This window comes from Typopeltis vanoorti, chromosome 19 (genome assembly GCF_054136105.1).
Source record: "Typopeltis vanoorti isolate ZY-2024b chromosome 19, IOZ_Tvanoo_1.0, whole genome shotgun sequence".
Classification (NCBI taxonomy): domain Eukaryota; kingdom Metazoa; phylum Arthropoda; class Arachnida; order Uropygi; family Thelyphonidae; genus Typopeltis; species Typopeltis vanoorti.
This window is the reverse complement of record NC_143567.1, coordinates 31,569,961-31,594,608: the sequence shown is the minus strand read 5'-3', so window position 1 is coordinate 31,594,608 and position 24,648 is coordinate 31,569,961. Positions and strand designations below refer to the sequence as shown.

Below are 24,648 nucleotides of genomic sequence, written 5' to 3'. Positions count from 1 at the left end.
TGTTACAATATTTTCTGTAACCATTTCAAGTTCATGTTCACTATCAAATTAATCATTAACAAAATGCTGGACAGTTTTTTCAGATTCCATTCATGCATTTCTTTGTCACAGCCTCCCAAGCAGCCGCAATATTTTTGATGCATTTATAAATATCATACTGTTTCAAAAACTCTCGCAAAGATAGTTCTGGGTCGACGTTTGTTGTGGCTATAGCTTGGGCGAAAGTGGTTCGAAGATAGTGTGCCTTAAATGTGACAATCACCCCTTGGTCCATAGACTGAATGAGTGGAGTTGTATTTGGCAGCAAATAAAAAAACTTTTACATCTGGATGGAGGTGGTCTAGGTGAGGTGGATGGCCAGGTGCATTATCCAAGATTAATACAATTTTGAAAGGAATTTCTTTCTCGAAGCAATATTCAGGAACTTGAGGTACAAAACAATTTAGAAACCAGTCTTCGAACAATGTTTGAGTCATCCAGGCTTTTCGGTTTGAACAGAAGTATACAGGCAGAGTGTGCTTGTTTACATACTTGAATGCACGGGGATTTTCAGAATGATACATTAAAAAAGGCTTCAGTTTAAAACCTGCGATGTTCCCGCCAAGGAGCAAAGTCAGCCTATCTTTAAGCGCCTTAAAACCAAGTATGCTTTTGGTTTCTTGGCAGCATGTAAGTGCGTTCTGGCATTCTTTTTCCACAACAATCCAGTCTCATCCACATTGAAAAGCTGCTCTGGTTGATACCCTCCTTCCGTAATTATTTCATCCAGCCTTTTAACAAACTCTCGAGCCCCTTCCACATCCGCACTTGCTGATTCTCCAGTGACTCGAACCTATGACGGTTCGAGCCATTGGAGAATCTTCTTCTCTTTTTTCTCTTCTTTGGAGAATCAATCTTCTTCTCTTTTTTCTCTTCTTTGGAGAATCAATCTTCTTTTGAATCTTTTGAACCATCCTGTACTTGCTATAAATGTCTGAGTGTAATCTTTACCGGCACATTCCTTCAGCATCTGAAAGAGACTTCTAGCCTTCGACTGCACTGTAAGAAGGCTTGAGGGTGTTCGCTTCTGTATCTGATCTTCTATCCAAAGAAACAATAAGTTTTCCATTTCATGGATGGGCCCTGTACATTGTTTCGTTATCACTGTTGCTCGCATGGGTGCTGAACCTTTAACAACTTCACGAATCCTTTCTTTGTCTTTCAAAATCGAAACTGTAGAATGAGATAACTTAAAATCACATGCGATCGCATTCACCTTCTTCATGCTGCTTGATCACTTTCAATTTTGTGTCTAAATCAATAGGCAAAAGCACTTTCCTCTTGGTTGACATGTTTAGGGGTTTTAAAAAAATGCTAATTGTAACACAAATTATAACTGAACCAAAAATAGTGAATGTAATATGTATGCGAACAGAGATCAAGACGCATGAATCGTGCCAAACACACGTTACTGGGCAGTGGGCTGACGCTACACGCACAACCGTTCCCATTAGGCTTCAGGGACCACACAGATAGGGCGCACGAGTGTAGTAGAAAAATCTGTTAAAGTAGTTCATAATGAAACGCGGTGCGAGATGCAGTAGCAGTCGTAAGTCGATCAGTAGTAAAGCACGTAGGTCGTAAGTCGACGACTTCCTGTACAGTATACAAAAATATACAAGAGATTTGAAATGGGGAGTGATAATTTAGTTGACATGATAAAAATGACTATCACACTGAAAAGTTAAACATGTACAAAAGTTAAAAAAATAAAAAAAAGAGGGGGGGGGGGAGACAATCATGCATCTTTAAGAGATGAACTGTAAACTCAAATATAAAAATACAGAACGATCCAAAAGTTGTGCACATTAAAGTTGAAGCTAAGCTGCATCAAAGTGTTTCAATTCTAATTATTCATTTTGCTTATGGATGGCACCCTAGGACTACTGGCCGCTATTGTGTAATCCATCCACTGCATGCCAGATATTGGGCACTGATTGCATAGTTTTGTTTAAGAAAGCAAAATGGTACTTTCCCAGGAGCAATAAGTTTGATATTTTGGAATGTTATTTTGCATGTCATTCTTATGCAAATATCATGGAGGTGTTTTGTTGGAAGTATCCTGACTTTGTTGTTCCTCAAAATTCAACGATTATGAGATTAATAAAATGCTTTAGAGCAGGGGTCGACAACGTTTTCAAACTCGCGGGCCACATTCAACTTTTATTTTTAATAATCAGGCTGCACACATTTAATTAAGCGAAAATAGTGAGTGAAAAAAATACTTAATTATCAATTTTTATTATATCAATCTTAAAAAACATACAAAACACGGTTGACTTCAGCCAAGTTGCACAGCGATATCACGAAGTATAGATATAAAATTATTTTTAATTTATTATTAATATTATAAAATGCATTATTTAAATAATTCAACATACGAGCCACATGCTATGTAAGTATGGTCAACCTGTTATGGACCACCAAAAATACAAGTTTGGGCCGCATGCGGCCCACGGGCCCACTGGTTGTCCCCCTGCTTTAGAGAAACTGGATCAGTTGCAGACAAACAGCGGCATAGAGGACCTTCCATTTTGACTGAAGTTAAAGTGACTGTGGTACACAACATGTTGCAACGATCACTTTCAAAGAGTCTTGACATCACCTAGTTTGTGGCTCTCCTTGAGATTGAAAAACATGCTTGCTGTTTTCAGCAGGACGGTGTCACTTGCCATACATCAAATGAAACAATCCAATTTTTGCAAGAGTTTTTTGGTGTCAGACTGATTTCAAAAGGGCTCTGGTCCCCAAGGTTACTAGATTTGTCACCTCCAGATTTCTTGTTATGGGAATATCTGAAAGGTAAAGTGTATAAAAATAAACCTCACACAACTGATGAACATCACTGGAATAATCAGAGCAGTCAGTAATTCCGTGCTTCGAAGAGGTGCCTCCAATTTGGTAAAAAGATCACGCACCTGAGTTCAAGAATGAGGAGGTTATTTTGAACATTTGCTTTACTAATGTTATTTATTTTTGACTTTGATTATAACTGATATGATTATAAGCTTTGTTTGTAGAAATTTATTTCTATAAAGTTTATCACTAATACTGAAGAATTCAAGTTTATTTTATGATGTGCACAACTTTTGGAACATCCTGTATTATTCAAGAAAAAACATGAAAGCGTCTGAAAAGAAGAATGCATTGACATTTCAGAAGAAAATGTTGACCAATTCAGTCAGAAAGGTATGTGGTGAAGCTGTTTAATGAGAAAAATCTGAACTTCATGGTGAACTCGACAAGTTAGAGACAGTGTATTGGAAAAGAAAGTTCCTAACAAGTAAATCAAAGAGAACAGAGAAAAACACCACAAAGTTAAGCTATGTGTAAACTAAAAACTAATTAAACACAAGTCTTTGGACATCATCACATCATAATGCTAATTATGGATATAGACCATACTGGTCTATTCTGGTCTCATTATTCATCTAATATCCTCTTTTGAGGTCTATCCGGCCTTCTCTTTCCAATTGGTTTATATTTCATTTTACATATTACTTTCAAGTCTCAAAAAAATCCAAACCAGACGAAAATTGAAAAAGGTTGTCTTTGGTGAGAATATTTTATTATCTTTGTGGAAAGCTAGACGTTAGTTATGCATTCTTACTAAATAGCTTAAGGAAATTACAACGTACAATAGAAAATATATTAAAATAAATTTTAATACACTTCCAATATTTCGGCAATGTCACGTTGCCATTATCACAGGAACCTAAAAAACAAGACGCGCACACAAGCACAACACACAGTAAATGAGGAACAAAGCAGGAAGCTATTCTTTCTCCTAAAAGTCCTGATGGTATCCCCTACTGGCAATGTTGGTATTCTTGGCCGATTGGGCTGAAGGTTTTCTGATGTAAACTTCCCAAATTTCAGGCAGTCTCATGCAACCAAATTTGTTGAGGTTTGGATTGTTTCTTAGGGCTGAGGCTGATTCCATGAATAGCCTTTCGTATTTGAATTTACTACGGTGCATTATCGTGCCTTTCTTCCTCCGTATTCTATGACAGGTATCCAGTGCATGGTCTGCAAGACCGAGTGGCTGTATTGGTGAAACTGGATGTAGTCCTTGAGTTCTGAAATTCTGATATTAGCTGTCCTGCCTGTCTGGCCAAAGTAGGACAGCTTACAGCTGCAAGGGACTTGGTATACACCAGGTAGGTCTAGGAGGGGGAGGGGAGAAGTTGGTCTTTAGTGGGGAGGATAATTGATGCCAATTTTTCATAAGGTCTGTAACAAGAAGTTAAGTCATGTTTTTTTTAGGATTTTTGTAATTTTTTCCGAGGTGCCTCGGATATAGGGAATGGTGATGGATTTAGAGTAATCCTTGTTATGAGTGTGTGTGTGGGGGGGGGGGGGTAGCCATTGGCTGAGAAAGTGTTGAGAATGTAATTTAGTTCTGTGGTTAGGCCATTGTCATTTGAACAGATAAGTTTAGCCCTGTTGTGTAGTGTCTTAACGACTCCATATTGTTGTGAGGGGAGGGGGATTGTTGGTGAATGTATCTGCCTTTATAGGTGGGTTTTCTATAAACTGAGAAAACCAAGGTTCCATCAGGCTGGCAGGTGACTAGCATGTCTAAGAAAGGAAGGCAGTTGTTTTTTTCTTCTTCCAGGATGAACTTGATTCTGGGGGTGTTGGTTGTTTAAGTGTGTTAGGAAGGAGAGGAGTGCATCGAAGCCATGTGGCCAAATAGCGAACACATCAACATAGCAAAGCCATATGGTTGGTTTTTATGGTGCAGAGTTTAAGGCTTTCTCTTCAAAAGTCTCCATATAAATTTTGAGGGGAGTCCATAAATACGGGGGGGGGGGGGGTATGGAGTTAAATGGTTTTAATTTGTTTGTGACTTCTACAGGTCAAGAAGTGACCTTCTTAAGGAGCCTGTGGAGTGTTCTAATTTGTGAGTTGGTGGGATTGTACTTGATAAGGAGGTAAGTAGCCTGATCTAATAATAGAGCATTCAGCTTACTTGTGTAATCCTTTTGGTTAAGCAATACTGTGGCATTCCCTTTATCCACTTTGGTGATTATTATTTTCTTGTTTTCTTTAATTCTAGTAGAGATTTAATTTCCTTACTGGGCATGTTAGTTTTTGGTGGTTTTGCTTTGGTCAGAACACAAGCCACATAATCTAATATAAGTCTAAGTCTAATATCGTTGGGGACGTGGTTTGGAAGATGTCGTATCCCGCGTTCAATTCGTATCATAATATCTTCAACCAAATCTGAGTACAATAGTCCAAGTGTGGTCTGACCAGTGCTTTATGCAGTGGCACAACCACCTTCTTATCCCTACGTGTCAGAGTACCCTGTATCATGGCGGCATTACAATGTGCAGTCTTTGCAACACTTGCAATATATATCCTCTAACTTCAGTCTACTGTCAACCACCACTCCAAAATCTAAAATCACATACATTTTCGGCAGTACAACACCATCAATATAGTACACAGCCTTATATTTCTGCACTCCAATATGCAACACCTTGCACTTATTAATATTAAAACTAATAAATTGAAAGTCTATTCAAATCTTTCTGAAGGGAACTGATATCAGTGGTGCTACTTATAATTCTCTCCAACTTTGCATCATCAGCAAACATTTGAAGATCCCCAGTCAGTCCACATGACATATGATTTACAAACATGTAAACAGCAGAGGCACAAGAACATAATCCTGGAGCATGCCACTGGTTACCCTCCTTTTTTTTCAAGACACTGCTCATTAATACACTTGCTGGTATTGTTCAGAGAGCTAAGCTCTGATGCATCTAACTGATATACTATCTATTCCCATCATCAGCAACTTGTACACCAATTTATCAAATGCTTTTGCAAGATACAAGAATATCACTGTATGTGATTCTCCCTTATCTAACACACTCGTCATCTTATCATAAAATGGAAGTAAATTGCTAAAACAAGACCTGTCCTTTATAAATCCATGATGACCATTATAAAGAATACTGCAACCATCAACCCAATATTGTATTCTATTTCTAACTGCTCTCTCCAACACTTTGACAACTGCAGTTATACAGATTGGTCTATAATTGGAAACTTTTTTCCTAGACCATGCTTGTGGAGTGGTAATATTTTGCATTCTTTCCACTCATTATTTATCTTATCCACTGCAACACTTTTGTTAAATAACCAGGTCAAGGGCATAGCAACTGTTTTCCACATTTCTTAAGAATATGTGGCGATATGTCATCCATTCCTAATCCTTATTAACTTTTAACTCAATCGACACCTGATACACTTCTGATCGAATTCTCCTAATACCTGCCTCCCTTCTATATATGGCTTAGCATCATTTACACCAGTATGGCATACACTGATAAAGTGCCCATTCAACAATTTTCACTATATCAGTCTGCAGCCCTCACTATCTACCAGTGTAGATAGCCAGTAGAATCCCACTGCTGGGTAAAGCCCCCCCCCCCCACCATGTTATTCCATTTGGCTCTATTATGGGCTGTTCTCAACCAGGTTGGTTCCTGTTAGAGTAAGTTCATCTCTCCATCTGGTCTTCTGTCTACCTCTACTTCTCTTTCCTTCTCCAAGTATCCAGTAAGTGGCGAGTTTATCCCATATATCAGGGGTGTTCAACCTGTCGATCGCGGAGCGATTTTTGGTCAATCTCTTGGGTATTCCTCCTTACTTACAAATTTAATTAAAACTGAAAACATAATATTTTATTTATCATTATTTTGTATTATTTTTAATTCGTTTAAGTGTATTGCTATTGTTTATTTCTTTTCCATTAAAATTGTCAAATCAGTAATTTTCTTATAAGTCCGGGTAAATGAATTAATTTGGATCAGTGGAAGTCAAACAGTGAGCCGAGTGAATATGATTATAAGCAAAGTGTAAAAACTCGATTGTAGCTTAGATATTCCAAAGCACATTACATCGATTTTTTACTTAGGTTAAGTCCCATGTGAATATTGTAAAAAAATAAACTTTGTTTGTCTCGGTATAGTTTGTATTAGATGTTTTTATAAATAACTCTTTTGAAGCTAACTGTACATACTGCTTTAATAAGAATATATTAGAGTGTTAAAAACAAAAGCAATGTTTTTGTCACTGAAGCTCTACATGGCAGCATTAGAAAGATTGTTATTGAAACTTGTATGTATGAGAAAGGCTTGCAGGCTCTAAGTGTAAACATCTCCGAAGTCAGTCAGAAAGAGTTCAAACAACTTTCCGATGGCCGGCAACTTACAATCAAAAGAAAGTGGAGGATAACCAAAGGTGTGCCAAACTTGAAACTTAAGATAAAAGACTCATATCGATTCTTTGGGGGTTGCTAAACTTCATGCGAGGTCTCAGAGGAGGCCTAATAAAAAGGGACTGAAGAAAGCAGAAGGGGTCCTGGTTCCAGAATTGCTGTCAGAGAGGAGACCGCCTGGTCCAGAGTCGCCGTCAGAGAGACAGAGAGGCTGCCTGGATCCACGTTGCTTGAGAGAGGAGTTTCCCACTTCCAGAAAGGAGCTTCTCGGTTCAAGACGTTGCTAGAGAGAGACTACTTCTAGGCTGCAGACAGGGTTTCAAATTACCAAAAGGAAGAGTTCCAATTGCTGGAGAAAAGTTTCCAGGCCAGAGAGAGGGATCCAGTTAACAGCAGTTCTAGCTGTTGAAACGGCAGAAAAAGAAGGCAGTCGTCCAGGCATTTTCGGCGAGCCCAAGCAGAGGAGAAAAGGTAAAGCAAATTTCCTGAAGCACCATCGCTCGTAAGTTTTTCTTTTCACCGAGGGAGAGTAACCTTTTGCCAGAGCTGAATGAGTCCACAGCCCGCTACGTTCCTGATGACATGCAGCCGAGCCAAAATTTCCTGAAGAAGATCTGAGACTAAAGAATTGCCACAGAACTTTAAGTGAAAGACTTTTGACTGAATGTGAGATACAGAGCCTTTGTAAGTTCAAAACTTTTATATAATTCCTATTATAGTTGAAAAAAAAAAAGACTTTTAAGATATAGTGTTAAGAAATGTCCATAAGAGAATCAATTGGCATGTTAGAGGTTGATATCAAATGTGTAAAGATAACCTAACACAGATTTAGGTAACCTCTATACGAGTAAGCTTAGAGATTAATAAGTAAAAATTTGTAAACTGAGAGTATGTAACTTTATGTGTTAAAGAAAGTATTAAATGTTGAAGAAAGAAGGTTTTCTAATTTTTGCTCAAGAGTTTTTATAGATGGATAGAGAAAGCAATCTCCCTAACGTTAAAATTGTGTACATTTCATAGTAATGTAAATAACTGCCATTTGACTTTCTTGTTAAAAGAGTGCTGCCTATTTGTTTATTTACAACTGCACTGTTTCTAAAATAAATCGGACTTGTTGAGCGGGAATCTAAGTGAGTTGGCCAAAGCGTGAAATTAAGAAAAAGAATAGACCACGACTGTTTGTGAAAGTTTTAATGTAGGAATTTGTGTTAGAGAAATAGAGAAATCTACTAGCCGTATATTCGAGTTCTTTTTGTTAATCAAAGATATTAGTGGCGAAGTCTCATTTTAAATAAATTTTCTAATATCTTAGGCATAAGATTTGTAATGCAAAAGGTAGATAAACATAGCACGTAATAAGATAAACAAGAGAGATTCTGAGAGAGAGAAAGAGCGCACAGCAAATTAGAATAATGGAGAATAAAGTATAGAGTAAAAGACATCACAAGGAATTAATAGAAATTACAAGTATGCAAAGTTAAATAATAATAAAAGTTTACAATGTGGCAGTAACGACTGGATAGTAAAAGTAGACGTATAACAAAAGCACATCGTATGCATTTCGTTTAATTTGAGGATAATCATGAATGTATCAAAGAAATTGAAGACGTATCATTTTCACAAGGCATGGGAAACAGATTTTTTCTTTACAATGGTAAATGGAAAGTGTTGTTGTTTGATTTGCAATTCATCTGTACAATTCCAAAAAAGGGAATTGAGAGACATTTTTGATCGCAACATGCAAAATATGATGAAGATTTTCCCCAAAATTCCGAAATACGTAAATCAAAAATTATAAATTTAAAGGTAGGACTTTCTGGACAACAAAATATGATTTCGAAAGTAATAAATAAACCAATATCAGTCACTATTGCATCTTTGAAAGTGTGTCATTTATTAGCAAAAGCAAAAAAGCCTTTTACTGATGGAGAGTTAATAAAAGAATCGTTTCTTGCAGCAGCAGAATCTTTATTTTCTGATTTTAAAAATAAAAATGAAACCATTTCGAATATTAAAGATTTACAACTTTCCAGAACAACGGTTATGAGAAGAGTTGAAATTTTAAGTGCTGATCTGAATACTCAGTTAATGTCAGACATTCGCCAGTGTGTTGAGTTTTCATTACAATTTGATGAATCAAACGACTTCACTGATATTGCTCAGTTAATGGTATTTATTCACATGGTATTTCAAGATTATTCAAGTAAAGAAAAACTTTTGAAAATTATACCATTATTGGGAAGGACTAGGGGAGAAGTCATTTTTTCGGCATTTGATGAATTTGTGAAACAACACAAACTTTCGCTTTTTAAACTTGTGTCTAATACTACTGATGATGCTCCTGCAATGATAGGTAATAAATCGGGCTTCATTTCATTATGTAAAAACAATGACAAATATCCAGATTTTTTTAACGTACCACTGTATTATTCACCAACAAGTACTGTGTAGTAAAAGATTAAACAGAAAAGATGTTTTGGATATTACATTTAAAATTGTAAATTCTGTTCAAGGAAAAGCCCTGCAACAGCAGTTATTTAAATTACAGGCAGATGATAGGGAACTTCTGTTGCATAATAATGTTCGCTGGCTCAGCAGAAGTTAATTTTTAGAAAGATTTCTTGTATTAATTAACGATATAAAAATTTTTCTTGATGTAAAAGGGGATATTTATCCACAATTGAGTGATAAAAGATGGTTATTACACTTATCATTTTAGTAGATTTCTGTATGAAATTAAGCAATTTAAATTTAGAGTTACAAGGTAGAGATAAAAATTTAATTGACATGTTAAGTTCAATAAAAACTTTCCAACAATACTTACTTTTATTAAAGAAAAATATAAATGACTGCAAATTTAGACATCTCCCATATTTATTAAAATTTTTTGAACAAATATTTCAGACCGAAATATTTGGCAATTAAACATTATTCTTGTGCAAACGTGTATATATTTGTAATCATTATGTCACAAGTATCGTTAAAAATTCAAATTTTTTGAACAAAATCAAGAAATGCTTCACTATGATTTAAAAGAATTTATTCGTGAAATAGAATTAGTTGAGGAAGAAATAAATTCAAGATTCAAAGATTTTAATAAAACTTAAATGCTTGTATCTTTTATCAATAATCCATTTCAAGAAAACTTGAACATCAAAGAAATTTCAAATAAACTTAGTGGGCTGTTTGATATACACCAAACTGAAGTAGAACCTGAGATAATAAACATTCAGAATAGTTTACATTTAAAATCAATAAACAATGAAGTCATTTGGAAGTATGCACATGAAAAATTCCCAATATTAACTGATATTGCGTGAAAAATTCTGTCGTGTTTCGGATCGACATACTTGTCAGAAATATGAACGTCATAAAAAATCAATAAAGAAAACAAATTACAAATGATCATTTGGATGATCGTCTGCGATTGGCTACTTCTTCATATCAACTTGACTATGAAAATATTGCGAGTCCCAAACAATGGCAAATTTCACATTAACTTTTTTTTTTAATTAACCAGCATTTCCTGTAACTTGTGAGTTTGTAATCAATCTGTTGTTTTTTCTAACTTTGGTTTTCCAAAATAGAGAAATAAATATTTTATTCCAATATATTTGTTTGTTTGTTTTTTTGTTGTATTAAAATAATTAAAAGTGATAAATTAATTTTTAAATACACAAATAAAGTTTTTAGTTGTGTAATTTTTTTTTAGTTGTTTATTCGTGCATAATCAGATATCAGGTTGGGGGAAGGTGATTTACATAAGAGAGTAGATCGCTGAATAACTTTTTATAGAAAAGTAGCTCGCGTAGTAAAAAAGGTTGAACACCACTGCCATATATCATCTTGTCTTCTCATCAAGTGTCCTGCCCATTTCCAATTTAGGGATTTTACTGTTCTTATGACGTCAGTAACTTTTGTGTTCTGTCTTATTTCTATCTACCAATGTTAACCTGCTATAATTATTCTTTCTCTTACTTATGATATATTGGAAGAATTCGCTGGAATTAACCTTGGCCTGACCAGCCAATCTCTCATACTGCAGGTTTTCTTTCTTTACCATGTTCCTCATCTTCCTAGTCTGCAGTTTATATTCATGGATCCAACTGCCACCAACTGTCTTGTACCTCCTTGATAGCATTTTCTTTTCCAACAAAGCTTGCTTGATTTCACGGTTCATCAGTTTTACTCCTTCTCTATTTACTCGCTTAACTCAAAATGAATCAGAGATGAGAAAAAAATGACATGAAACTGAAAAGAAAGATATTTGGGATGGCTAGAGTCACCCCCCCCCCCAACATTTGCAGGCCCAAGGCAAGAGTGCAAATGGAGGCCCACATAGTCTGACCACAGATGCGAGACTCCCTTGACACTTCTGTGCATGGCAGAAGGCAAATCCATTCCGACAATAGAGTAATCAGCATGTTTCATGGGATGGGTGTTTATCATTACATGTCAGAAAATTAGCTTTTCTTTTATGAAAATTCTAGTTTTTAAAGTGGTAACTATTTTGCTTGTATACCAGTTGGAAAATTTTACGTATATAAAGCATGTGATTTTGCGTGTTAGTGACGAATTCATACATCATCTTATTCCTTTCTCCCCTTCAACATGAATTGACTCTTCTTGGCACTGTACCAGCTAGGGTTCTTGCAACTGTGAGCAGACTATACCATATATCTGAATATTTAAGTTACAAATCAAGCTAACAAACTGTTAAATACCTTCATAACAAAAATCAAAAAATATAGGTACGATATGGTTTCTTTAAATCAGCAAAACCTACCAAAGCACTACCAGCCCTGTTGCACATTCCCATAGTACACATGGTGATGTCCCACAGCGTTATTAGCATTAGGTTCTAAATATTCTAAACACTTCCCATTTTTGAAACTGTCAGTCTTCTGTTCTCCTTCCTATTCAACCACTCTTAACCCCCCCCACAATACACACGCACAAAATACTCACTGAACATTTCCACTGTATACAAGAAATTTCTACTATATCTTCAGCAGATGTGATTTGTGTTCTGTCTCCGGCAACTAAAGTCAGTCTTCCACATTCAGTCTTTCTTCTACTAGCAACATAACTGTAAAATTCTCTGAAGTTTTGCATTACTGTTTTGGCCAATCTCTTTACATATGCCAATTTCTCTTTTCTTGCTACATTCATCACATTCCTAGCCTGCACCATATACCCACCAAATCCTCTTTCTCAGAGGCACCTGCATAATTTCATGATTCATCCATTTTACTCCTACTTCATTCATCTTCCCAACCTTAGAAACATACAATTTAATATTTTTTTCCTCTTCCTTTTATTCTGCATAACAAATAACACATGTTGTTGTTTCAGGAAAGTGACAACATGAACCAATTTCTATTAGAAAATCATGTACAACAATCAACCTATAACCTCAAACATTAGCATGACAAATAAATTTATTTTATTATACACAGAATCTGCATCACCATGTTCATTACATATACACATTTTTATTGCTACTATTGTCTTCACTGAAATAAATGAAGACAATATATACATATTAAAAATTATATTAAAATAAAAAATGTGCATATTAAAAATGTTATTGAAAATTGTTAAATGTTAAATAATAAACTATATTTATATATATTTAAAAAATTAAAATTAAATATATTAAAATGTTATTAAAATGATATAATTTTTAATAACAGAACTGGTGATAACTGTAAACAAGTTTAAAAGAATTTTTAGTCTTGTTAACCAAAACTAAACTAAAGCACACTGACAAATTTTAGTAAAGAAAGAATGATTATGGAAGGATGACATTGATTGGACAAAATGGTATAAAGACAGCTGTTGAGGAAAGTGTGGTGGAGATACTTAATGAGCAGTTCATAAAGGTCTTTCAATCTTGTGAATGTGACTTCATGGAGAGATTGAGAGCAGTTGATGATGGGGAAGAGAGACTGACTGTAAATGAGCAAGAGGTGTATAGGGAGTTGAGTAAACTAGATGTTAATAAGGCTGTGGGACATGATAATATATCACCACGTATACTGAAGAAATGTGCCAGGAAGTTGACACCTGCCTTGACATATTTTTTTAATATGAGTCTTGCACTCGGTCAAGTTCCTAAGGAGTGGAAGGAGGGCAAGATTGTGCCACTTCATAAAGGAGGTGATCAAACTCAAGCATCAAACTATAGGCCTATATGTGTGTCAGGTGTTGCGGTTAAGTTGTTAGAGAAGCTTGTGAGAACTAGGATCCAGAGTTGGGTTGACAACAATGGTATTATCTTTGATGGACAGCATGGATTTGCTAAAGGGAGATCATGTTTTAGTAATCTACTTACTTATTATAATAAAGTGACTGCTTCCTTGGACAGAGGAGAAGGATACACAGTAATATACTTGGATTTTGCAAAGGCTTTTGATAGAGTACCTCATGATAAGTTAACAGTCAAACTAGAGCAGATGGGGTTGGATATTAGAATAGTGCATTGGATTGGAGACTGGCTATCTGATAGGTATCAACAAGTTGTGTATGGGGGAGCAATATCAAGGAAAGGGAAAGTCACTAGTGGAGCACCTCAGGGGTCTGTTTTAGGGTCATTACTGTTTAACTTGTATATTAATGATATTGGTGAAGATTTGGATGGAAATATTCAGTTGTTTGCAGATGATGCAAAGTTGGGACGAGCCATTAACAGTAGTGAAGATGTAGTGGCCTTACAAGAAGACTTGAATAAATTGAATGATTGGGCACGGAAATGGGGATGTAAGGTTTTAAAATTTGGAAAACAAAGATGGGATGCAGAATTTATGCTTGGTGAGGATATATTGTTAGAGGTGAAGGAAATAAGAGATCTGGGGGGGGGGTGATAGTGGATAACGATCTAAAATTTTAGGGGGGGCACAGCCAAAATTGTGAAGACAACACAGGCTTCTGGGAATGATGCGGAGGACACCGACACGTAGAAGTAGGGAGATTCTTGTTCCGTTCGCTTTGATAAGCCACACATGGACTATTGTGCCCAGATTTGGTCACCTGGTTTTCAGAAGGATGAAGAGATGTTGGAGAGGGTCCAAAGACGACTGACTAAAGTAGTTTCTGACCTCTAGAATGTTGAGTATGAGGAAAGATTGAATGTAATTTGCAGAGTCTGGTGAACAGGAGGAAGAGGGGAGATATGATAGAGACCTACAAGTTGGTAAGGGGTTGTTATACGATCAATGTTGGAGTAGTTCTACAGAAAATAGTGGGAGATCAGGGGAGAACCAGAGGTCATCCCTGGAAACTGTATAAAGAGGGTGTGAGTAGGGGAGTGAGAGGCAGGTTTTTTTTCGTGCAGAGTTGTAAATGATTGGAATGCCTTGCGTGAGAGTGTGGTGTCTGCAAGGAGTTTGAGTGTGTTTAAGACATGGTATGATGAGCTGTGTGTGATAAAGGGACCTCCCAGATGAGTCTTTGACTCCATGAGGTCTTGGGGATGATAATAATAATAATAATAATAATAATAATAAAGAGTTCAACTAATAAGTTAATACTAATTTGCCACAAATAGTATTATTAAGATTTTGAAAGTTGACTGGTCTTCTGCTGCCTATGAGAAAACTAACAATAATTCATAAGCAAGCAACTGATATCCTGCTATTTATATACATTAAAAGTACAAAAGGTTACTGAAAATTTTTCTCTTAAGTTTTCAGTAACCTTTTGTACTTCTGTATCGTGTCTAATTAATGATGAGACACGATGTTCAGATATAACATAGATCCTATGCATATTTCAAAAAAACACAGCATTTGTTTGCTATAGGCTCTTCCATCTTTTGCATGTGGGAGTAATAGAAAAAAAGAATATTTCTTGCATATCCTAATAACAACCTCTAACTATGATGAAAAGGCATATTGGGATTATTCTATACAAAAAAATTGTCACATAACATCTTTAAAATTAACAGAGCTGCATGCTATCTTAAATTGGTGTCACAAATCCAAATGAATCACATTTTTCCACTTTTGTCACCCTGAATATTTGAAGGATATTACTATCAATAATACCCTTTAAATGGAACCTAATTATGGTGCTACAACAGCCACTGTAAATTTTCAATTGCCTTACAAGAACAGTGTTAGCAATTTCTGTTTACTATCACAATAAATTTCAAGTTTTAGATTTCTACCTTCACACTGAGATTATCAGCTTTATTAATAATTATTAGCAGCTGAGACATTTTTGTATGTTGGTAAATGCATTAAAATTCCTTCCAGATGGCTGGGAAATCTTGCAAATTTTTGGCTGGAAAGCCAAAAATCTCGCAGTGCATGAACTCACCATACTTATGTGAGCATAGGGAAAATTTATGTCAAATATATCAAATTTTACTTGATAACAATTTAGATTTATAAACATATCTAGTGATCTCTCAATTATCCAATCTTCAATTAGCTAATCCTTGACTGAATTAGTAAGCCAGCTAACTTCTACAACAGCATCATGTAATTACATCTTCAGTTTTCCAATCCTTGAATTACCTAAGTAAACTCCCCCCCCACACAGGGTCAAATAATCAAGATTACTTGGAGGGGGGGGGAATAAACTGAAGATTTTATAAAAGCTGTATGACAAAACTTTTTAACTGTAATTTTCATATGCCTAACATAAAGTACCGTGGGTACTTTATGTTAGGCATATCTACTTTACCATTCCAAAGTTGGATCTGATCGGAGAAATTTTAAAACTCCACCAAGAAACTAAATGCATCTTCAGATATCAACTTACCTTCTAAAAGGAAAATATGTTCCACTATTATGTGACACCTCCAGAGTCCAAAGACTCAATGAGGGAGAGTGTGCCAACCCAGTGGGAGCAAGACCCAGAGGTGATACCAAGGTCGAAGCAATGCAGAACTCATATTTCCATATGCCAGTTGCCAAAAGGTGTCACACCTTATTATTAAATTACTCTGGATTAGAGAAAGATGTTGGGAGATTTTTCAGTTGGTTAGACTATAAATTATATATTTAGTTTAATCCTTCACTGAAGAGACCTCAATAAAGGTCTAAACCGGTCTGGGTAGTGACCCTTCCCATAATGCATAGCATTATACATGTCCACAAGGAGATGTGGTTTGCATTATGCGAGATACTAAGGAAAGTGATGAGAACTTAGTCCACCTTTGCCACAAGTTGCCCCAGTCCTGAAGATACTTCAGGCGCAAACTTTGTTTGCTTACACTTGGATAAAGGATTAAACTAAATATATAATTTATAGTCTAACCAAGTGAAAAAAACTTCCAACAGCTTCTGCTGAATATTGTGCACCTGTGTGGCTGAACAGTACAGACACCTCTAAGATCAATACCAACTCAACACAGCATAAGAATCATGACAGGAACAATCAAACCAATCTCACTACACTGGCTCTCAGTTTTGAGCAATACTGTATTGTGCAATCACATCTACACAGGAATTACTTCCTTCACAAACAATATACAAAAATCACAAACAATCCCAACTCCCAATCTACAATGATCTGGAAGCAGCAGGAAACTGCAAAACAGCTGATCGACAAGAGATTTAATATTCTCAATGCTTGGAAAGAAAAGTGGAACAACATGTCAATGCTGTTCAACAAAGAAATTACAAAGGATCCAACTAATCGACCATCCAGCTTTGATCTCCCTCGTCGCTACTGGCAAACACTTAACCATCTTTGAACTAGACAAAATATGGGTGTGGCATGCTTGTACTCCTGGGGCATCAATCCAACTCTAGCTTGAGACTGTGGTGCATCAGTTCAATGATTCACATTATGTATGAATGAAGCTTACGAGCCTCACTGGTAGCCCATCAGACCTAGTGACAGTATCAACAAAGGCAGCTGAGTGGATGAACTTGGATATAAATTTATGATAAACTGGTGTTCAAGCCAATTTTTAACTTAGGGATCTAACAGCTGAGTTAGAAATGGGATATGGTCACTTAAACAGAATAGGAGAGGAAAGGTTAGCAAAACAAGTGTTCTTTGCCCAGATGGCAGGAAAAAGACCCAGAGGAAGACCATGTGGGTGGATTGATACAGTAAAAAGAACCTTGGAAGAGAAAAATATAATAATAATATTGGAGTCTTGACAGATGGCAGATTAATTTGGAAGAAAATTGAATATAGGAAGTTGTAACAATATTAAGAGATATCATTAGGGTACTCATGGTGTACAGGATAGATAATATCCGCGACACCCCGAGGGTAAATGACAGGAATTTGATGATGATGATCAATGTAAAAATGATACTCAGTTTGGATAATGGCTTACTCTTGTATTTTATATACTGTGTTCTTCAAGACTGTTTTTAATTTCAATTAAACCTGCTCCATACCCATAAAATAAATAAATATAAACAAGTTTGAAAGAGTTCGCAGGACAGTTACTTCAACAAAAGCATTAATCAAAGTTGAATATACGAGATCCTGTGCACAGTTTCATCTTTTGATACTGCATGTGTTAAGACAATTTTTGCGCTGATTATTGCTTTTTTTTAATAAGTTCTCAGCAAGTTTCAAAAGGGAAACATTGTTTTGTGGTTCAGCTATAAAATAGTGATTATTTATTATCCTTTCTTTTAATAGTGTGTGCAAAAATAGCTCAGATGAAAGAGCAGGCTGAAGATCTAAAGGTCTCTGGTTCAATTCAGTTTTTCAGCAAAACTAGAAGAATGATAAGACATTTGCCTTTTAACTTGAAAGACCCAAATCTTTCCCAATTGAAGGACAAAAAAAATTTTATGATTTTTTTTTTTCAACTGAAGGTGAGTTAGCAGATCTCATATAGAGGTTGCAGGTTTCTTCATCCTGCATACAGGCAAATCAGCCATAGAACACACAAAATATAGAGATAAAAAAATACTAATGGCAGGCAGCAGACTGCATGTAGATGGAGAATTAAGTAGTAAAATTAGAGAGTTGTGTGGAGTGCCCTCATGAAATGAGACATTGTAGGAGTCCCATTATAATACCTGGCTAACAATTAAAGATCTATAAAATGTCTGAGCACAGTATATAACTTTTGATGGGAAAAATTAATGACTTACATGATGATTAGCTAAAAAGATAGAAATTAACTGATGACATAACTTGTGACTGATGCATGGAGTGGGGGGTACTTGCATCCAGAATTAACAGAAAAATAATATTCTGAAGAGACTACTTATAAGATTTTTCTTTTCTTTTCAAATCATATACTCTTATTTTGGACACATTATTGAGAAAATATATTAATTAAAATGTGCTGTCCTGAGTCAAGTACCACTGATCAGGTATTTAGAAAGAACGAAACCCATAACTGTGCCCCATTTTAAAATACCAGCAGGTTACCTCATCTCAAACCATCCGGAGCTATCCAACAAAAATGATATATAAAATGTTTCAAGTTCACATGTATATGCGCCACGATGAAGAGGAAGGAGGAATTGCAATATTTTCTACTTGAGTGAGAGAAAAAAACAAACAACACAAAAAAAAAAAAAAAAAAAAAAAAAAAACAGTATATATATCACGTGACAAACAAAATACTGAATGTTTCTGTAAAATAGGGGTAAGTGCGCAGAAATGAAGCAAGCAAATTCATAATAATTCCGAAATAATGATTTTTAATAATTCGTTGTTTTTTCATTACCAAATACTTCACACAGAAACATCTAACCGGATGATAATTTTATTATGCACTATTCTCAGAATGCGCCTATATACTTTCCATATCTGCATTTGCTAGTTCCATTATCAAACAAAAGGAAAAATTTACTCGATTATTATTTGACACATACAAGATGCATAAATAAATATATATACATACAGGAGGTTATTGTGCACACTTAATGAAAAGTTAAATGGCACATGGAAAAAAGTATAAATAATATGTTAACTATTTTTCTTTATTTCAAATTACTACGAAAATTCCATACCTGCGATTATTGTTACATACAGGAACGCTGAAGTTCGTCCAATATTCCGAATTTTAGTTAATAAAAGAGGACTACATAAAAATTGAAATAATTTCTGTTAAAATAGAAATAAAATTCTTATATATTTAAAAATTGAGGTAATGCAAAATTGATATAACTTAATTTAATGAAATACGAAACAAGTGCACAATAACGTTATTACAAAGATATCTTATTTTTTTGTTTTTTTTTTTCGGTATAGTTACCGCTACGCCTCCTATAACAGTTTATAACTATATAAACACCTATAACTGAACGAATGCAGTAAAGGCGAAGATTGAAAAGATCTGTAACGATAGCAAATGCCGATTGTACAGAAATAAAGAAGAAACGGTGGACCATCTAATTAGTTGCAGCAAGATTGCCGATACAGACTAACAATATTGGATTCTTATTAGTTTGCTACCCGATTGCCCAAACAAAGGCATGACTGGGTAGCAAAAACTGGTTTCCCAACTTACAAAATTCATTGGGAACACACTGTTGAAAAAGTTATTGAAAATGAAAATGCCAAGATATTATGAGACATCTTGAATATAATATGCCAGACATCACTGTAGTCGAACATGTGCCGTTTACTGATGTGGCAATACCAGGGTATAGTAAAGTAGAAGAAAAAAGTGCACGAGAAAATGACCACGTATAAGAATAGGAAAATTGAAATTCAAGGACTTTGGAGCAAGAAACCAAAAGCAGTTCCAGTTGTCATAGGAGCGCTAGGAGCAATTCCAGGGGCGAATTCTCCATGCTTGCTGCACAAGCTCATTAATTGAGAAAGAAGTAATATTTATTTGTTAATAAATGCATGCATTTATAAGCATTCCATTTAGGCTTTTATTTTTGTAGACAGAAGACGTCTTAAGCTTGCGCGGCAGTAATTGAGCTTTTCGTTGTGTACCGAAGGCCGATACTTGCTCGTCTAGTCAAAGCTACCTTGGTTTGCTCAGTTGTAGGAGCTTCCAGGTCCTCGCTGCAGCACTGTGATTTCATGCGCGCGCATAGCCATTTCCGCCTCCTTCACGGCGTCTTAAACACAAGGCCATACACAGTCAAAGTAGCTCTAGCTAGTGAGTTTCAGCCAACTGTTACAAGTGTGCGTGTTGCTTGGGAAAACTAAGTTACAACCAACTTTTTATGACGATGATTGAGCAGTTCATAAAGAAGAACTGCAGGGTAGAATTTGTATTCAAGTAGCTAAATTGAAAAAGATAGAATATCATTTGTAAAATAAATGTTTTATTTGTATGATTAAATATACATAAATTTCTAAACATATAGTTTTAAATGGTCAGTAATTCATTATTCCGCTAATCAGACTTCAATCACACCTCTCACTCCCTGAATGATATCAAGAGCAAGCGTGAATTTCAAGACCAGCATTCGCCCCTGAGCAATGCTAAGAACATTTATAAATCATCCGGAAAAGTTGAGCCTCCCAGATATAACACCATATCAAAACCAGAAACTGCACTGTTAGGGATATCTCACATTTTACGATGATATCTAGTCGATTCCTAGGCCTCTCTATAAGGCCCGAATTGGACTCATTGGTCAGTCGAAGTTCAATAGTTTCATCATTCTATTTCATTTTTCTTGTTACTCTTTGACTATGAACTCTGTTAAACGAATATAATAATAATAAACAGAAGACGCCATCCTTGGTAAAAACAATTTTTCATCCGTTATTACAGCTATTAATCAGAGGAATAAAATATCAATATTTTTGAACGAAGCAGCTAATAAGCTAACGTTTCTAGAAGTTATGTCATTCTTATAGTATATGAAGCTTGCATCGCCACCCCTGCCATGTATTGTCTTGGTCTACTATTTTCAAATATGGTCCTGAAGAGGACTATATTTTGTCTGTTACTGGAGCTTATTCGGTGTTGAATGTACTGCAGTAGTTTCGTTAGTGGTTAATTCTATCCAGAAAAGGTGAAAAGAAAGCAAAATAACTTCTGTTGAAAACATTAATTTCTCTGCAAGTTTTTTCTTTAATTATTTCAATCAAAAATCTAGAAATTATTTAATTTCGCTTGACATGAAAAAAGTAATAAAATGAGAACAATAAAATACTATTCTTCAAACACTCATTGTTAAAATTTCGCCATTATTTTCATAATAAATTGACTTTTATATGCGAATAATGATTTTACTTTCATTGAAATAATTTCAATCGAAGGACAAAATCCTTTGCAACTTTCCTCAGCTATCTTTATTTTTATAATAAAATGATCTGATTAGGGATTACTTAAACGAAATTACCTATTCCTAATGAAATAACTTTTCCATTAATTAGTAGCCTGTCAAGTTGAAGTCTCTAAAGTATGAAACAGCTACTTGTTTTGGCAGAAATCATTTGAAAGGTGAAAAATATAGAATAAGAGAAGGTATGAAGGCATTAATGAAAGAAACGTTAATAAAAGTGAGATAATCAATGAATGCGAGTCTCTTGGCTACATGTGACATGATAATTTGAGAAGAAGGACCATGAATGCAAACGAGTCAATGCTAACACTGCAAATGAATGATATACAGTTTGAAGTGAATCTAATGGCCGGACTTATATGAGTGATGGGATGCATTTGAAATTAGATGCTTGAAGAATGTGTTATTCAGTGAGCGATTGGAAATGCAAAATAAAGCAAACCGTGGGTATTAATGGGGGGGGGGGACATTGGCAAACATATACCCAGTTTTTGCAGAGTCGAAATCAGTGTGAAAAAGAAAAAAGACCAAATAATGCTGAATGCAGTTTCTCTGATCGCGAATTTGAAACGGACAGTCGCTACAAGATGCAAGTGAATAGTAACAGAATGTTACTATTAATATAAATTAACCCCTGAGAATTACCAGGAATTGAGCAAAGAATGTTTGGCATTTTTCGTACGAGTTGGCCAGAATATAACGGCACTAATGAGATTAGACTTGTCTGATGAAAGATGATAAAGGGATAGAATGCAATATATTATATTTTCAAGAATTGACGAAGTAGGTTGAATAATATTGCTGATGATAGCTGAAGAATTGTGACCAACAGAAGCAGAAGATAAGTATAGGATTGTGAAAACAGTTTATTTAAGGATATCTGGTGCGAAATACAGAACATGAGGACGAATATGAGCAGATTGTTTGTATTACCATGAAGATACAAAGGTAATCCGCCTATACAAGTTGAATACCATGCATAGGCAGATTAGTACAATGAGTTCAGATACAGTAATTATATTATCAGATTTTGAGGTAGAAGTATTGATCCTGAATTGTGATCATAATCATTCTTGAATATATTACAGGTAGAATTGCTAGGATTTTTGGTGGATTGAGGAGATTGATTGGTGGTTTGATGATCGTGATTAGGTAAAATTATTAATGATAGTATTGCAAAAATATAAGGCATCAATGAAGAGGATGTAACCTCGTTGAGCCACCATCAGGAGCAGACCCAACAAAAGCAAAAACATGACAGCTAAAGAAACAGCAAGAAACACACAAACAAAAAAAGAACCTCAGAAAAACACAAACAACAAAAGAACCTCAGAAAAAGATCACACTTAAGACTTGTCAGCGTTATTTTTATTATTATTATTCGTGACACCTCCAAGGAGTCCGAAGACTCATCGCGGGAGGACACCTACAACTGTCTCAACCACTACACCGAACCTATACTACGAATCATCTCCATCAACGCCATCTACCGCCCACCTCCACCACTACCACAACTAGTATTTTTTGTCTGTAAATTGCGTGTGTTCTGAAGGGCCGATTTGTCTGTATGCGGGATGAAAACCCGAGTTTCCGGGAAAGAAAACTCTGCTACTTCCGTATGAGATCGGCTAACTCACCTTCGATTGAAATCGTACAGATAAAGATTCTTCCCGTCGCGACGAGAATCGAACCTATTCCAATCGAAGGGCGCAATGTACCGTTGTTCTTCCAATTGCGCAACGGAGGCACTTGTATAAGAAATAGCAATACATCAGTTATGTAAATTCCAATGAACATATCAAAATTCGACGAAGTACGTGAGTAATTTATAAGGCTAGGGAACCTACTGAATCATAACTGACCGAGGAGAATAAAACTATATGAGACATCCCCCCCCACACACACACACAGTCGTCACAGACGACCACCTGGAAGACCCAAGTTACAAGAACATGACACAACCAAGCAACAGACAACAAAACCCAGAACAACCACCAAACCCTGAAGATGCGGCAAACCTCCAACACAGCACCCACCAGATATCGAACACGTCAGAAACACAAGAAGAAGAATTTCAAAAAATCAAAAAAAGGGAAACTCTCCATCTCTAGGGACACACCCAAACCAACGGAGATGGAAACAGACAACGAAGCAAAGAAACAAATACCCTCAGTCATCATAAGGGCCAAAGAACACTGGACATCCGTTGCCACAATACTTAAAACATCAGACATTACATTTACAAAAGCCACCAATTCAGAAGACAGAATGCGCATCCAGCCGAAAACCTCTGCTATCTACCACAAGAAACTAACCAAATTCCTAAACGAAAACATCAACCTACCCTACTACACATTCACGCTCAATAGTGAAAAGAACATCAGAATAGTGCTCAGTGGCCTCACTGAAACGATATCAACAGAAAAAGTCGCATCAGACCTCCGAAAGAAAGCATTCAATTCAGTAAAAAGTCAGTCACGTGCATAGAGCCAACAAAACACTATAACCCTAATTCGGGTAAAAATCAGCAAAGACCAAAGATACATCTACGAGCTCCAGACCATCTGCGATTTGGTAATAAAAACCGAATCACTAAAGCCCAAATCACGAACGATTCAATGTCACCGATGCCAAAAGTTCAGCAACCACAACGCTGTTGCTAAGCTGAATATCGGTGAGCAAAATGTGAGGGTACGCAACATTAAACAGCAGAATGCCAGAAACCATGCGCACAACAAGCAAATGTGCCAACTGCGAGGAGTCGCACTCCGCAAACTAAAGAGACTGTATAGCATTTCCTCAAAATAAAAAAAAAATTTTAAAAAAAAAACCTACAGATCAGCAAATCTCCACAAGAGCACAGAGCCACCCCACAAGACACGGTCCCCACAACGTATGCATAGGCTGACCATATTTCCTTGAGACAAAAACGGGACATTAGGATGGGAAAAACGGGACGGGGGTTTTATGATATTCTGTATTCATGAAAAAGTAAAACGATAAAAAAAATGTTTTATTACATAAACATATTGAGCTTACTATTATTCTTTAGTGACAGAACCAAGACAAAGATTTAGGTAGACGTAGAGGGGAGAACTGTATTTCACCACGATCGTACCATGAATATTTCTCCTATGAAGTGATCTTACACGGCAAATTTCGGTCTTTCAATACCTT

At 35.8% G+C, this 24,648-nt stretch overlaps 1 protein-coding gene across 4 annotated transcripts in view; it reads right to left on the bottom strand.

The window, feature by feature from the left end:
- The window catches only part of LOC150095971 (uncharacterized), a 50,779-nt gene extending 31,395 nt beyond the window's left edge, over positions 1-19,384 (bottom strand). Inside the window, exon 1 of one of the 4 annotated variants that reach the window (XM_090409143.1) lies at positions 19,225-19,384. The gene's annotated coding sequence lies outside the window, so the exon portion shown is untranslated. Of the gene's footprint in view, positions 1-18,354; positions 18,565-19,115; positions 19,136-19,224 lie in introns of those variants that run through there. The other 3 variants (XM_090409144.1, XM_090409142.1, XM_090409140.1) reach the window with 3 other exon arrangements.
- Between the last annotated feature and the right edge of the window lie 5,264 nt (positions 19,385-24,648).